This window comes from Typopeltis vanoorti, chromosome 15 (assembly GCF_054136105.1).
Source record: "Typopeltis vanoorti isolate ZY-2024b chromosome 15, IOZ_Tvanoo_1.0, whole genome shotgun sequence".
Classification (NCBI taxonomy): domain Eukaryota; kingdom Metazoa; phylum Arthropoda; class Arachnida; order Uropygi; family Thelyphonidae; genus Typopeltis; species Typopeltis vanoorti.
The window spans coordinates 117,396,239-117,410,771 of NC_143563.1; the positions used below are offsets into that span (position 1 = coordinate 117,396,239).

General features: G+C 34.8%; 1 protein-coding gene and 1 long non-coding RNA gene across 7 annotated transcripts in view; one reads left to right on the plus strand and one right to left on the minus strand.

Annotated features, from left to right (window-relative positions):
• Positions 1–14,533, minus strand: part of Ae2 (anion exchange protein Ae2) — an 834,322-nt gene that overhangs the window by 793,501 nt on the left and 26,288 nt on the right. The gene's annotated exons all lie outside the window — the stretch shown is intronic.
• The window catches only part of LOC150099097 (uncharacterized), a 135,145-nt gene that overhangs the window by 3,778 nt on the left and 116,834 nt on the right, over positions 1–14,533 (plus strand). For 3 of the 4 annotated variants that reach the window (XR_016549478.1, XR_016549479.1, XR_016549480.1), the window contains exons 2-3: positions 2,650–2,725; positions 9,628–9,741. The exons of the other annotated variant lie outside the window; for it this stretch is intronic. This is a non-coding gene — a long non-coding RNA (uncharacterized LOC150099097). The remainder of the gene's footprint in view (positions 1–2,649; positions 2,726–9,627; positions 9,742–14,533) is intronic. 4 annotated transcript variants of the gene reach the window in all.

The window sequence follows — 14,533 nt, forward strand, 5'->3', positions numbered from 1 at the left end:
GGCTGAAGCTCACTGGCTTCAGCCAGGGCTGCCACTCCTTGGGATTTTTCCCAAGATCTAAAGAATTTAGCCGCTACCTAAGGATTTTTAATTTAAAAAAAAACTCCCAAAATCTTGGGAAATTTGAACAAAAGTTTGAATTTTAATATTTTTGTGATATTTTACTATATTCACGATTTTTTTGATAAATAAACCGTTTTTGCTCTGTTCTTGTTTCGTTTTCCCTTTCTTATCCCACAGGTTTTACATCGTTACATACATATTGCGCAACCTCTTGCAGTGTTATCGTAGAGATCCTTGTGCTTGTACAGTGTTTGACAAATTGTTTAAATTATCAATTTTTTACTTATTTTCATATGTATGGTACTTCCAATCGAACCATATGGAGCCATCAAAGAAAAAACAGAAGTGGTATTCTCAAGCATTTAAAGAAGATTGGTTAAAATATCCTGAATTAAAAGATTGGCTGCAGCAAGACGTGAACAGCAAAGATACCAGTTACTGTAAGTGTTGTAATATTACATTTAAAAACGCAAACAAATCTGCGCTAATAAAGCATAAAGATTCAGCCAAACATAAAAGTAATTACCAGTTTGCTAAGTTGACAGCTGTTATTACTCAATTTCTTAATAAAAAAAAAAAGCATCAACAGATGATAAACAATTAGCTAGAAGTGAGTTAATAACTGCTAGCTTATTTTCTGAGCATAACGTCCCATTTTCTCATGTTGATCATTTTGTAACGATGTGTAAACGAGCATTTCCGGATAGAAAAATTGCTGGAAAGTTGGCAATGAAGAAAACTAAACTTTCGTATGTTATTCAGGATGGAATATCATTCCATGAAAAGTCTCAACTTACCGAAATATGCAAGAATCAAAAATTTTCAATTATAATAGATGAGAGTACAGATATCTCCGTCACTCAAATCTTGGATAGAACAGCATTACTAGACATAATGTGTGTAGAGAACGGAAGTGCTAAAAGTCTTTACAGTGCTGTCAAAACTCTTCTGCTGGATCATGGCATGCCGCTTAGCAATATCACTGGGTTTGGTAGTGATAACTGTTCCTCCATGATGGGCGTTAACAGTGGATTTCAGAAACTGTTGAAAGATGACGTCCTATCTGTTTTTGTGATGGGTTGCGTTTGTCATTCATTTGCTCTATGGGCTAGTCATGCAGTCAGTGTTTTACCCTCATACTTAGAAGCTTTTCTAAAGGATTTAACCTCCTACTTCTCCCGCAGTGCTAAGCGGCAAAGAGATTTTGTACCCATTCAAGAAGCTGCTGATATAGCTACACATAAAATTCCCAAACTTGCTCAAACCAGGTGACTGTCGAGGGAAAAAGTGGTATCAACTATTTTGGAACAATATGATGCATTAGTTCTATACTTTCAAAATGAATCAAGGACAGATAAAACTGACAATGTCAAAAAAAAATATGATACACTTACTGACCTTGGAACCAGACCAATGCTTTTTTTCCCTTCAGTATGTTCTTAAAAAGTAAATACACTTAATATAGATTTTCAATCACAGCATTTCAGGTTACACCAACTATTCCTAAATGTATCAACAGAATATCTCAATTACTTAGTTGCTTCATTAAAGATGAGATTTTAAGAACAGCTAAATTATTAGAAATTGATCCAAGAAACCAAAACAACTATAAAAATGTCAGTGATATTTACTTCGGTGGTAGAGCAATGGCGCACTTAATTAGAAATCCTTTCGAAGATAACTCTATTTTGTTGAGATTTAAAAATGATGGTTTAAAGGTTTTTGTGGAACTTAGTTCGCAAATAAAGAAAAGATTTGTCTTCGAAGAAGACAGGATTGTTGCAAAATTACGAATCTTGAACCCAAAAGTTTCTAGTGACCCTAGCCAGTCACCATCTACCATTATTCCTCTTGCTGCTTAATCCCCCTCACTTGTTGATGATATCAGGTTAAATCAAATAGATGACGAGTGGCGAAATATCATCTCGTAGCATCAGATCTACCAATTCCTAAAGATATTGGCATTCATTGACTGACATAAAAGATGGCATGAATAATAATAAATATAGTTGACCGTCATATTTTATGATAAATCTTACTATTCTGCCGCATTCATCTGCATGCGTGCAGCGAATTTTCTCACAAGTGAATTATATAAAAACAAAATTAACTAATTCATTAAAAACAGAAACTGTGAGAGATAGAATCTTGGCAAAGTAGTGCTTTGCGAGACAAAATGAAACGTGTACTTCTTGGGAGCCACCGAAAACATTAATCAAGGAGTTGGAAAGTCACACAGCTCATAATAGATATAAAAATCGACTTAATACCGCAAAGCAAATGTGATCAATTACCAGAAGATATTGGCGAAGAAGAAGAGGGAGGAAATGTCAATTAAAGTAAGTTAAGCATGTATTCTTCGTATAACATAAACTTAGATTTTTTTTTTTTTTAAATGAAAGTATACTTTGTTACAGGAAAAGAGAAAGAGAGAATTAATAAAAAAAAATATTTAAAAAAAAAAGAGGAGAAATTGTAAAATTTAAAGAGGTAAAAGGTAAAACGAATTAAGTCTAATTATTAAATTATACAATTATAATATAAACTTATACTTTTTTTTTTAAATGGAAGTATACTTTGTTACAGGAAAAGAGAAAGAGGGAATTACTAAAAAAAAAAAAAAGGAGCAAACTTTTAAGTCATTTTTCTGGTCAGTTAATAGGTAACTATTTAAATGTCAATTTTTTTGTATTTTATATTATGTTTTTTAATTTATGTGTAATGTTTTAATTAAACCATGCAGAATTATAAATTAATAAAGGCATATTTAAGTGCATAGCTGGGTTTTTTTGCATATTTAAGAGCATATTTCGGATGTTTTAAATGTTTTTAGTGTATACTTGGACGCATATTTTGCACTTTTTTACGACCTAAAAATCCAAGCCCTAGTTATTACTACCTGGGGAATTTTTGAGGTCTAATCTTTGGGAATTTCGAAAAATGTGAGTGGCAGCCCTGGCTTGAGCTACTTTGACTGCATATGGCCCGTGTTTAAGCAACAGGGTGAGATAACGTGGGGGGGGGGGCGTAAATGGCTATGCGCGCATGAAATCACAGATGAAATCGCTGAAGCGAGGACCTGGATGCTCCCACAACCGAGCAAGCCAAGGTAGCTTGACTAGCGTCGGCCTTCGATACACAACGCAAAGCTCAATTATTGCCGCGCAAGCTTAAAACGTCTTCTGTCTACAAAAATAAAAGCCTAAATGAAATGCTAATAAATGCATGCATTTATTAGCAAATAAATATTACTTCTTTCTCAATTAATGAGCTTGTGCAGCAAGCATGGGGAATTCGCCACGGTTTCCGTGTTCCTACTGATAGGATGTGGTCTGCTGGTTTTACTCTTATTGTACTTCTTTCAATAGTTCACTTTGTTGATCCAATCCCGATCGCTAAGTTGAATACGCGGGCCTTGCTTATCCGAGCGAAGTCCGATAACAACTATAAAATGTAAAATCGGTTGCTATGTTTTTGTAGTAGGGAATTAAAAAAGCGAATTCGGGGGGCAAAGTAGCATCAAATTAGATTTAAAATGCCGTTAGGCTGAGTGGCATTTGCTCCGAGAGGGAAAAAAAAAAACCTAAGCACAATAAACGTTTGGCTGGATTTACGAAAGGTGAATTTAGATGAACTCCTGCAGAACTTCCGTAAGGTTCCTGCTTTCCAAACTTTAACGTTCCAAACTTTCCCAAGAACCACTATGTTGTTGGGTGGGATGGTACTAAGCTGCTTGCAATCGCAAGATTTTATAACACCGGAATAGCTGCAGGTTCTCGGTGATTCTTAAGTACTTGGGGGGGGGGAGGTCGATTAATCCCGCTGTCTTCTATCCACTGCACTGCTTTTAGTGGCTACATAATATGTATGTACAGATCAAAAATCACATCAGGAAACGAGAGGCATCTGTAATTCTGTCTCAAAGTGATCACCCTGCACGAACAACACCAATATTTTTAAGGCAGTATTTTAAGAATGACAAATCAATTTCCTGTTCAGCATTTGAAAGCTACACCTACATGGGGGGACTTGTTTTTCCCAATGTGTCCGGATATCAGAATGCTTGTCATTGTGATATTCATATATTAATAGCTAATGCCGTCTTCAAAATGCTGATGTCTTACACGCAAGGTAATCGTGAATTATGGCCTCGATGCCTAAGGCAATCATTATTTCGGTCATCAAGGAAATCCAAACTAAAGTACACAGAAATTGGAAAACACAAATGATAGCACGATTTGTGAACACTACTTTAGTCGTAGAACTTAATCGAATGACAGACTGAAGTACACGTAGATGTTTAAAGATAGTCCTAAACGACGACGCTTTTTTCTTGAATTCTTCGACTGCTGCAAAAGTGATCACCGTGCTGTGTAACAAAAAGTTCGCAGCAGAGTTCTGAATTTATGTGGAAATTTTTAAAAATTCATTTATTCCTGCAACCCGCATTCCGAAATTCTGCGCGACGAATTTGTCGGTGAATGCTTGCATAAATTAACGAGGAAAATGTTCTTTGTCGAAATTTTGTCGGCCGCATTACTTCCGCGAAAAACGCAATTAAAGTTGAACGCAATGTGGCAATGTAAAGGAAGCGGAAGTTACAATCTTTTAAGCAAGAGACACAACCTGTCCGTTTAATCGCAAGCTTTCCCCAATAGCTAAAATAAGGTCATTGTCGCTTTCGCTACTGCGGACCCCGTGCAGTACAGCGTCAGTGAGCATGTGGACGTGTACATAATTTTTGTTCGAGGTATTGAAAATGCACAACTAATGTATGGGAAACATTTTCCTGAACGACAATCGCATGACGCTGATGATCTGAGCCGACTCTAGAATTTTTGTCGCCTCAAGCAATCCATTACTTGCCGCCCCAGCACCAACCAAAAATTAACTTTCGGAATTTTGAAAACCATTATGTTCGACATTAGCTTCATGACCATTAATTTTAAATACAGTACCATTAATAATGCACTGATAAAGTGATTAAAATACTGCATATTCATAAAATAAACCATCGACTTCATCAATTGACAATTAAATGAAATGTAGTAATAATTTATTACTTACATATATTGAATGATCTTCGCTTGTACAACGGTGAACCGTTGAGTTACACTTAACTATAGAATGTACACGTTATAGTTTTAGCACTATTTTCACATTATTTTAATTAGAATTATATTGTTTTTAGTATCTACCGATTAAAAATACATTTTTCTTGCTTTCATATTTGCAAAATCAGAAATTAGGTCTGCATAGTCAAATTTCTGACCGATTTCATGTTCAGTTGAAATCATGGCAAGACCTTCCAATCTAGTTTCGGCCATTGTTGAGCGTAAGTTTTAATAAGATTCACTTTTGAGAAACTACGCTCACCACTTGCAACCGTCACAGGCAATGTCAGTAATATTCTAAGGGCGACAGCGACATTCGGAGCAGTTATTTTCAACGATAAAACGAAGAACTTCAATTGGCGGCGTCTTTTCTGGTACTAATTTGGACACTACTTTCAGTTCATCACATGGCTCAATTGCATCGATGTCTCTATTTTCTTCATGTGTTAAAACGGCTTCTAAGTTTTTACAATTATCTAAGAGCTCATTTGTCGTCTCAGACTTTAATTTAGAGATGTTATATAAAAATGAAAAATGTGAACTGTGATGTTTTCAATAGAATTAGTTGCAACATAAATAATAATAATAATAATAAAATCGACTTAGAATTTTGTTTTGGGATCTAAAATAGGTTCGTCTCTCATGCTGCTTTTTCTGCTGACGCAATCTGGTACTTTCGAATGTTGGTTTCAAATCAGCATCAGCTTCGACTTTCTCAGCTAATGTTGTAGCATCGACAAGAAAATTTTGAAATGATTTATCATTTCTGAGATCCTTAAGATTTTTCAGAACATTATCCAATGTTGTTATGGCGCTAGACAATTCCATTTTTATGCTTTGCAACAGTTTACTTGCAACATTAATTTCATTTAAAACATAGTGCCATATAACCGGACAACATAAAAATTTAAACATAAAAATTACAATTTCTGAACCGTTTCAAAAAACGAAATCCCTTCTCTAGATGACATCGCGGCATCATTGACCACCAAGTTGGGAGAATGATAACAGCAAGGGATATAAAAAGCTCTTGGGTTCAAGTCCCTAATGCGTTGTTGAACTCCTGAATGCTTTCCTTTCATGTTCGATCCATTGTCATAACCCTGGCCACGCATGTTGGCGATTGGAATATTCATGTCTGATAATTTTCTTAAGATACATTCGGTTAACGCTGAGCCTGTAGTGGCTTCTACAAGAATGAAACCAAGAAAATGAATGTTGATATCAGTTGGATCCGTATTAACAAATCTTACAATTAGTGTTAATTGTTCAATGTCGCTTACATCCGGAGTACAGTCTGAAACTATGCTGTAATATTTAGCTTTCTCAACCATAGAAATTATTTGTTTTTTAATGGTTCCAGAGAGGAGAGCAATCAATTAATTTTGTATATTTTTCCCAAGAAAATGTTGGGCCAAACCACAAGCTACTCTCATTAAATGTTCAGACATAGCACTGTCAAATCTGGCAATCAGTTCAACAAGCTGTAAAAAATTTCCATTATTATGGTCATATAAATAATCAGATGTTCCATGAAATGGTAAGCATTGTTGGCCCAAGTACTGGACAACAGCAATTAGGCGTTCTATTATGCCCCTCCAGTGCCGAATTTCTGAATTTAATAACTTTTGCTGCATTGAATCAATTGTCTGTTCTCATTTAAGCCTGGACGATAATTCAATCCACTTTTCATGGGACTCCAAATGGTTTTTGGATTTCTCGTGTTCATTAAGATACACATATAAATGACCCCAATCATTATACCCATCAGTAGCGAATGACATTATATTACAGGAAAACAACTTACAGCAGAAACAAAATACAGAATCTTTTTCTTTTGAATACACTACCACGATCGATTAATATGTTCTCCATTGCTTAGTTCCCTGGTGTAAAAATTTAATGAAAATTTCCTACCATTAGAGCTGCGCGGAAAAATGAAATCACTATTTGGTTTCTCTGGCGGGCCCTTTTTTAAGATTTCCAGTCTTTCGGCTTAAAGAAGGATTCCATCTAGCTGGATCAGTGTACCTATCAAGTTCATCATTAAATCTCTAGATTCGGAAATTGTCATATCAGTCTCATTTTCGAGATTCCTTGCAATGTCTATGTTACTGGGATCCGAGTTAGAAGTACTTGCCATGAGCTCAGAATCATTAGTTTCGGTACATTTCCTTATTTCCTCCTGCCCTACATCAGCTGATTCAGTTTTTAGATATTTAAGTAAAGTCCCGCTATGTTTTTGAATATCACGTTCTTTTTCCGTTTGCGATATTCTGCACGTGATAGTTTTTTTTTTCTTTTATCGGACATTGTAATCTATTTGCATATTAAAATTGTTTCAAACCCTACAATAAAACATTATTAGTATGGTATTATTTAGTAATTAATGGAGGTTGAAACACTGTACTAACTACTAATTTACATAAAACTAAAAAAAAAAACTTATCACTGTATCAGTCACTAACACTGAGCAAAATCAACTTTCCTTAATACACGCTCAAAAACAACTGAAACGTTCTGTAGATTACAGTATCGACGGCCGTTACTCAAAAAGAAGGACTCGAGTGGAAATTTCAATCTCCCTCGATGAGTCTTTGGACTCCCTGGAGGTGTTAAATAATAATAATAATATATTACTTCCGTATCAATGATACGGAAAGAGAGTAAGCGAAGAATGACTCACATAGCTTCGATTACCGAAGAGCATTACGCGAGTATTGGTCGAAGGATTGTCAGAAATAGAAACAGCATCATGGACATAAGTCACTAGTCAACTTAATATAAAAACTGCGATCTTACGCAGTATTATTATTATTTATTCCACGTCTTCATTTTATTCACTTTCATTTTGGCAGCCCCCCCCCCCCCAAAAAAAAAAAAATTTGTCTCCCCATGCAAATACATGTGTTGCACCGTCAGTAGAGCCGGCTTCTTTCTTTCTTTTTTTTTTGGCCTCGCCTACTCCCGTACGGGAATAAAACGGCGTTAGCTGATTTTTTTTTTCTTCTGATTTTTTGGATTTGTTTTTCTTTTTGCATTATTATTATTTATATAATCCGGACATCCTACTTTAGAGAACAAAGATGGAACTTTTTTAAGCCAATCCACCAATAATTTGTTTCACCCTGTGCAACGAAATTCATCTACCACCTCAGGCCATTTACAAATATCCATGCCGAAATTGGGATTTGAACATGCAGCCAGTTTGTTGGAAAGTGAGCTATCTTAACCAGGCCAGCAGACAGTGAACACCTCTCTTCCAAGCATCAACAAAAATGTAATCATTCCAGAAAATGAAGACTGTGTGTAGAATGGTAACAACAGTTAAGAACACAGGAGAGAAGCAAAGACCTAGAATCATCATGCCAATTCAATAGATTGGTGGGGCTAGCATTTGGTTATGCCAGTAACACATTAGCTGGTGTATGTCCATTGCAAAGGCTTCTAACTGTAATAACAAATGATACATCCATGTGGCGCTTCTCTCTAGAAATAAAAAAAAAAGATTTCACCTAAAATTCTGAACCATACAGTTATTTACTAATCACTCTTGAAATATATTTTCCATGTTACTACAGGACTTTAAGATTGCTATGCTCATTGTGGATATTTACACTTTTTTTTATTTAAAAAAAATAAAAATGAACATCAAAACATTATTTCTTCACTGGTACTTCATAATTTAGTAAATACATCATGCCATCCAGATAGCTGACTGAAAACGATATTATTCCTGAAACCTCACTACTCTTAAGTCCAATAGAGAATTTAAAAGATTATGAAATATGTATTTCATAGCAAACTTCACAGGACAATGTGACAAGCATCCGATAACTAGAAAAGAGCTGTTCATTTTTCACTACAGTACAGGATCATGACACTTAAATGGCATTTTCAACAACAGTGAAAAAATTGGACTTCAAAGAAAAAATAAGTTGGTCGATTGGTAGAGCCTCTGCTACTAATGGCTCATGCAAAAAGTTAAGCAAGTTTGAGAGTGGTTAGTAGTTGGAAGGGAACAATTGTTCGACGCTGTCGGCACACTCTCCCTCGATGAGTCTTTGGACTCCCTGGAGGTGTCAAATAATAATAATAATAATAAATTGTTTTTGTGTGCTTCCAGAAATCTGGATGCACCTTCTGCAAAACTGATCAGAGAACACACACAATTCACAGACTAAAATACATTTAATTGATGAAGTGGGGTTGAATGGGCACTATGCATTGTGCAGTATGGAACAAGCTATAAGTAAACCTATACAGGCAAGCAATAACAACATTTTAGTTGCGACTTCAACAAAAATTTCCGACTCAAATTCTGCATACACCAAGTTACTACTCCAGGATTTCATGTATGATTAGATAAATTTTTAAAAACCCACAAGAAAATCAAACTCATGATGGTTATAATGTCAATTTGACTTCTAAAATTGAAAACTTTGCTTAGGTTCTTCACGAAAGACTGACAACTACATGACGGCATCAAGTGCAGCCATGCCCTATGTACCAAATGAATTGTAAAAATATGTATGGAAGGAAAAAAAATGTTGCTTTTAAATATGTAAGTAAAATAATATAATATATTCAGAATATCAAGAAAAATATTTTCTTTAAAAAATCTGCTTGGGTTTCCTAACAGCATTCAGCACAGATTACATGATTACTTCATCATAACACTAATTAGACCATATTGGCATGCTTCGGTCTCATTATTCATCCAATATCCTTTTTTGAGGTTTACCCTGCCTTCTCTTTCCAATTGACTTATATTTTAGTATTTGTTTAGGATATTGGGTGTTGGACATTCGGTTTACATGTTCAATCCATTTTTGTTTATAATGGTTTTGTTTTTCTTCTATTGATTTTGTTTTTAGTTCTTTTAAGAAGTCTTCGTTCCTTTCTCAATCTAATAACGTGTATTTTGCAGTTCTCATAAATCTCATTTCACTTGTTTTTATTCTTTGTTTATTGCCCAAATTTATTGTTCATAATCACTTTAATGCAAAAAATGGAAATGACACCAATTTCTGAATGTGTACCCTCAAGGGGTACACATACGTTGTAGCTTTCCCTCCATAACGAGTCTTGGGACTCCTTGGAGGTGTCATGTAGCATTATTATCTCAGCAAAAGACTCTCATAATGAATGGTTGACTTTGACTGCAAAGTGTTTGTAATGTTTCATATTTTATAAATAAAATTCAGTAACTTCCTATTGATAATTTTACTCTGAATGTGTTATGAGAACTCCAATGTCATCACCTGTTCTTTTGTTCTAATATACTTCTAACTGCATCTGAACTAAAAGTGTCTAAAATGTGCACCTAGTACTTGCTCTTCCTCTTGGTTTTTTCCCTGCTATCCTTTATCTTTCCTGTAACATTCTGTTTAAGTGACCATACCACCTGAAATTAGCTCAGTTCACACTCCTGAATACTGACGATGTCAAGTTCCTTCCTAATATCCTCATTTTTAATATGATACTGACACCATCTGTTCAGTCCCCTAATCTTTCTCAGAACTCTCATATGTCTGGTCTCCAGTCTTTGATCAAATGTTTTATTTATGGTGCAGCTCTTGGATCCATAAGTTAAAACTGGTTTGAATACTAACTTTTATATAATAGTTTAGTGTTTTGACTAATTTCTCTCTTATTCCATATAAATTTATTCAGTTGACGTCCTGATATACCAGCTCTTTATTCTTCATCATAAAAATTATGGAACAAACTACCGTGTAGGAGTGAAACTTTAGTTTAACATAAACCAAAATAATCACTTGAAACTGACTTTCACATTAAGGACATCTGAAGTAAACACATATATACAAAGAAACAATCTGCACTACAATCTACATGGTATACTAAAGTAAATTGATTATTTGGTCAACCATTAAAACTATTGGCCTAACTTCTGGTGAAAAAAAAACCCTAACTACATCAACATCAATGCTAGAGTCCTGTATTATTATTATTAATTTGGTTACAAAAGTAAATTAAACTATTAACTAAATTATTATCTATCTATAACAGGACTCTAGCATTGATGTAGTAAAGGTTTTCTTCCTCACCAGAGGTCAGGATAATAGTTTTAACAGTTGACCAAGCATACCATGTAGATTGTAATGCAGCTTGTTTCTTTGTATATATGTGTATACTCCAGATGATGACCTTAATGTCAAGATCAACATGTCGAGTGATTATTTTGGTTTATATTAAACTGAAGTGTTTTTACTCTAACAACACATTAGTTGTTTCCATAATTTTTATGAATTCTGATCACCGTGTAACCTTGAAGGAAAGAAAGCTCTTTATTCTGTTGTCTATTTCCATATTTAATTTGCCAACTTCAATAAAAATTGTGCCTGAACATATTTATTTTTTCAATAAGTTCTCCATTCAGAATGCAGCTGATATTTCAATGATCCTGTCCATTTTCATAATTTGTCTTTTTATTGCTGATATTCCCACCAAATCAGTAGAGTACCTATTTCTAACCTATTCAATTTAGCTAAGGCATAAAAAGTAAAATCTGAGCATGGTAACCTACAGCTGGCCTGAACCCAGCTTGTCTTGCTAGTGGTTTCCTTTCCACAATCTTTCTTAGCCTCTTCAAGTATACCTGTATAAATCTTGCATGGAACAGTCAACAGGGAAATTCTCTGTAATTCTCATATTTAGTTTTTATTTCCATTTTATATATGGATGGTTACTATCAGAGTTCTACTCCAATCTATGATTTGACCTTCTGACCAGGCCTTTCTGAATTATGCAGTGCAGCCAGTGTAAAAACTTTTATATTTCATATTTGAGCATTTCTGATTGAATATTATCTATAGTCCTGCTGAATTTTCCCATTTCAGGTTTTTGATGGTTTATACTACTTGAATATTAATGTGCATTGATTACATTCCTCTTGAATATTTTCTACCATTGTTACGTCACTTCTTGTTTCATTCAGCAATTGATCGCCGGCCTGGTTGGTGATTAGCATATCTGCTCTTCAGCTAAAAAGCTGTGGATTTGAATCCTGATGTGGGCATGAATGTTTGTGATTGTCTTTGAAAATACTAGTGGTGGTGGTTAGTGATTTGATGGCGTTTAGTGTAGATGATGAATGTAGTTGCATTTCATTGTAGTTGGTTGACTGAGTGATGGAGACGGAGAGTTGTAGAGTAGATGCCCTCCCTCGATGAGTCTTTGGACTCCCTGAGCTTCATGTAATAATAATAATTTGAAGAGACCATGCTATGGCATGGAGATTGAATGTTCTTTGTATGGGGAGAATATGTTCTCCCACAGTATGTTTTCCTGCTTTTTTTCCCCTTGTCACTTTAGAAATATTAATAAGGTAGTAAACCAAAATAAATACAGACATTCCAGTGGAATAAAAACAGACTCTCCAAAATATTAATCTTTCTCTCTCATACACTATTCTGTATTCACTTTACAAAAATGTGTAATATAGACACCAATCGAAATGATGGGAACCATCACTGCAGGCATTCATCCATCCATTTTTATATATATATATAAAAAACTTCAAATCTCTGCCATAACAAAAAATGCCCATCCTAACTATCCAAACCACACTCTCTATGATTCTTTCTGTCATAAGAATGATACCAGCACTTTTGCAGTAGATGACCTAGAACGGGTGACCAAGGCAAATCATCTCCTTTACGTTAATAACTGCACTGCATGCTTTCTGTGACCCTCTGTCAGGAAGACATCAGAATAATTATGAAAAAACCTGGATAGCAAAATGGCTTCTGGTGCTGATGAAATCATGACTAAACACGGCTGAAGTTCTCCTGAACTAAACTACTGTTCTTTATCATCTATTTCTAAGTTATACTCAACTGGCATCCACCCTACAGCATGCAAACCTATATACAGCTGATTCCAAAAAAATAGGTGATAAGTGTCTATCTTATCTTTAAAGCGGTACTTGTAGCATAACTATAAAACAAATTACACGATAACCACAGTAATATAGTTTAAAATACAAATACTGTGCTAAAAATAATAGTAGTGTGTGGAAACAACAAATCAAAGAACGAATACAATCAGTTTACCAATTAAAAGTGGTTGCCGTGTGCTAGAAATTAATATTTAAAGCTATTTTTGATATTTACCTCATATGAGAATTTCCCAAACTTTTGGAGGCAAGATAATCATTCCAATTCAGGTTAGGATGATGTAAAAGAGAAAGGTGTTTATATTTAAAACTTATGTTTCTATGGAGAAGAGTAGCTTCATTCCACAGGATACTGTGTTTAGTATCAACATTATGCTGTGTCAGACCTGACATTTGAGGATTCACATATTCAATGTAATACTGATGTTATTTTTATTTTTTTCTCACAGAACAGCCACTTTGCATGAAGTATGTCAAATTACATCCCAAGGGATATGGTAAATACTAGTTACTATGGCCAAATGAGTTTTAATAGAGGTAAATCGTGAGTAGACATATCGGTACACAATAAATAACGGAAAAAACTCACGTAGAAAGATTATTTAATAGTATAATTTTCGCCTGTGTGTCACAGGCATCTTCAGTACATTAAGCTCAAATTAATTAATTAATTAATTTTGAGCTTAATGTACTGAAGATGCCTGTGACACACAGGCGAAAATTATACTATTAAATAATCTTTCTACGTGAGTTTTTTCCATTATTTATTGTGTACCGATATGGCCAAATGGTAATACCAATATAGCCATTCTGGCTTGCGGACCATGCTCTGGATACCTGCCACAGAATACAATGGAAGAAAGCCACTTTACTTAACTGCAGCAAATATAAATACGAAAGATTGTTCATGGAACCAGCCTCAGCTCTAAAAAATTTCCCAAACCTCAACAAATTTGGGTGCATGAGACAGCCCCAAATTTGGGAAGCTTGCATCATGAGAACATCAGCCCAACATCAAAGACAACCCAATTTAGCCCACTGAGAGGGAAGGGGGCACCTTTAGGACTCTAGAAACAATGATAGTTACTCTCTTCGGCCATTGTCATTTGGTCGTTGTTAGTGCCTGTGTGCACTTATCATAGTATTATGTTCCCATGAAGACACCAAAATATAGGAAGTATTGATTAAAGTTTTCTTTTAATTAATACTTAGTATATGTTATAATTTCCTAAAATAATTTAATAGTCATTAACTACATATAGAAGTGACAGTTTAATTTTTGTAAATGATAAAAAGCAGTGGTGTTAGGCGGCCATTTAAGTTGGGTGTGCTGTTGTGTGGCTTATGCAATCCACACTACAAAATTCACATCATTTTGACCATATAAGTGCATTATTATTAATGTATGAAAGTTTTAAGCGTGCTTAGTGCATCA